Below are 3186 nucleotides of genomic sequence, written 5' to 3'. Positions count from 1 at the left end.
AAGGATGTATTTACAAGGACTTTTGAAATCTTCATTGAGTATGATTTCCACTGTTATGTTTCCTTGTACTATAGCTGTGCCAGAGAGAAGTTTGAAAATGTGGAGTGTCAGAACACAGGTACTGTCTGTACTTTCTTGTCTACAGAGAGACATCCAGACTCACAGCTAATTTCATAGTTTATCTTGAAAACACTTCAACATTTTTTATTCTTGTCCATCTAGCCTCGTATCTTATCTTTGCCAGTGCCTGGCCCAGGATGCTTAAGGAAGCTGTCCTGGTTTCAGCTGGGATAGAGTTAATTTCCTTCCTAGTAGCTGGTACAGTGCTGTGTTCTGGATTTAGGACAAGAACAATGTTGATAACACACCAATGTTTTAGTTGTTGCTGAGTAGTGCTTAAACTAGTCAAGGACTTTTCAGCTTCCCATGCTCTGCCAACTGGGAGGGCTGCAGGTACACAGGGGGCTGGGAGGGGGGCACAGCTGGGACAGCTGACCCCAACTGACCAAAGGGACATTCCATATGACGTCATGCTCAGCATATAAAGCTGGGGGAAGAAGAAGGAAGGCGGGGACGTTCGGAGTGATGGCGTTTGTCTTCCCAAGTAACCATCACGCGTGACGGAGCCCTGCTTTCCTGGAGATGGCTGAACACCTGCCTGCCATGGGAAGTAGTGAATGAATTCCTTGTTCTGCTTTGCTTGCGTGCATGGCTTTTGCTTGGCCTATTAAACTGTCTTTACCTCAGCCCACGAGTTTTCTCACTTTTGCCCTTTCGATTCTCTCCCCCATCCCACGGGGGGGAGTGAGCGAGCGGCTGCGTGGTACTCAGTTACTGGCCGAGGTTAAACCATGACAGAAGCGTATGAGATTCTTTCCATAGTTTGTTCTTGGAGAATTTGTTAATCATCAGCCCCCAGATGCACTGTAAGAGGTAATGCAGAAATGGCTGTGTGCAGCTCTTGACACGCACCGGTAATGATCACACAGGCACAAGTACACTGTCAGTCTTAAGCATCCAGAAGTATCAGATCTGTTATCTTTCTACCCAAATAATCTGCAACCGTTTTTCATCTTAAGTTTTAGTATCCAGGGCATCTGCTAGCAAGGAACTCTACAGTTTGATGATGCTGTCTGTAAAGCATTTTCTTCATTTTCATATGTCCTGTTCCTTGTATAGAAGGGACAGTGAGCGACTTCCAAATTCATCATTGTTGTGGTGTTTATGAACAGCGTAGCGTGTGTCTCAGGCACTGGTGGGCTATTGCCAGGAACTAAGGACACGCTGGCATTTTGCATTTTTATGAGAATAAATCAATTAGTCAAAATCAGTTTTCAAAGCCTACATACCTTGAAACTGCAAATAAACTTCCTGATACGTGCATGAGAGAGAAGGGAATTAAAAACAGAGGCATCCATAAGATGCAGGATCTCCGACTCCGCAGGAGCTTAGGTGACAAGATTATTCCCCCCACCCAAAACATCTGCTGGAACATTAGTTTTAGCTGTGAACATGATCTCTCAGTCATGACTGTAACAGTTTCCAGGTTGGAAGGGGGAACTGTACATCTGTTCTTTACTCCAAAAGCATGAGGTAATGTGAGCATTTCTGTGAAAAGGATTTGATGGTCCATATGAAGCCACAGAGGCAGAAGAGAGAGTACTGCAGAATTTTAGGTAGATCTCTACATATTCTTTGGCTCAGGCTCTTGCCTGCTGAGGTAGAACAATTACAATATAGATTATTCCCTTTATAAAGAAATCACCACAGCAGGTTTTTTTTTTTCCAAAAAGGTTAAAACAAGCTTTATTTTAACATACAAATCAGATTTGTGTACAAGGCAAAACACATCCCTACAGTGGTAGGCATATTGGGTCTCCACACAGCACGTGTAGCCACTTGCGCTACAGTAATCCTGAGATAGGGCTTTTTTCTGTAACTCCCTTAAAAAAAAACAAAAGGCCAAAACGTCTCCTTTTAATCACTCTTGCTATAATCACCCCCATTTGGGAATTAAGAAAAACATTATACAGTTCTGAGTCAAGAAAACAAATTACCTACAAGCCAAATACCCAAGATACTTGTCTAATTCCCCGCTGTCATCTGGGTATACTAGCAAGAGCACTTGGGGAACAAATCAAGAGATGCAAATATGCAAGGTTACTTCATTAACACTGCAAAGCATGTAGAAGAACTGTAAGATACTTTTGCCACCTTCAAATACTATTGTCTTCACAAACTGTGTGGTCAATGTGTCAAACTTATGCATCGTATGAACTTACGAAAAAAGTTCTCTACATTGTGTGTTGTTACTAAAAAAAAAAAAAAAAAAAAAAAGAAATTAACATCCTTTGCTTCCTTTTACCATGAAGTTATATGTGATATAGAAATATTTTTAATAGCTTATAAAAGCAGTAGAACTGCAGACATTTAAAGTCCTGTCCCTAATACTAAAGACTACTTGAACACCTTCATTTTGCTACAAGATTGTATTTGTCATTAACTGACATGAAAAAAAAGGAAGTGTCTCTTTTTTCAAAAAAGTTAGATAGGGAAAACGTATAGATAGGGTGGTTTTTTTATTTTTAGTTTTACAACATATAAAAATAAGTTACACTATATATTATGGCTTTCTCATTTGGCAGAAGAGTGCCATCATGGATTTAAACACTAGATGTTGTAACTAATGAACTCACCACGTTCTCAGACTTTCCTTGTTTGAGTTTTAACGATTGTGTGAAAAGAAACAACGAAATATTAGTGGGAAAATTAAGAAGCCTCCAGAACAATTTAAATAGCAAGAAGCACTTGAAGAAGTCTTTCAGAGAAATTTTTAATTTAATGTTTAAATTAATTTAAATGGAAGTTCTAATGTAATCTAATCTCTTGGCACAAATAAAGGCCAAGCCAAACCTCCCATGAACTTCAGCAGTCAGGGCTTCCTATTGAGCTTCATTTCAGAAATGTTTACATAAAAGTATGATACCATTATGCTACTGAAGTAATGATTTCTCTTTAATGTGTGTTATGTTAATCATGCAACTAAGATACTAGTTAGATTTGGTATGCAGCTATCTCAAAAAGGCTACAATAATGCAAAACCAACAAGATTCAAAACTACAACACAACTGCTCAATATTAAGTGTTGTCCACTACGAATAAAAAGGAGGGGGGGGGGGCACAAAA

Source organism: Aptenodytes patagonicus, chromosome 1 (assembly GCF_965638725.1).
Source record: "Aptenodytes patagonicus chromosome 1, bAptPat1.pri.cur, whole genome shotgun sequence".
Classification (NCBI taxonomy): Eukaryota; Metazoa; Chordata; class Aves; order Sphenisciformes; family Spheniscidae; genus Aptenodytes; species Aptenodytes patagonicus.
Note: the sequence above shows the minus strand (reverse complement) of the source record.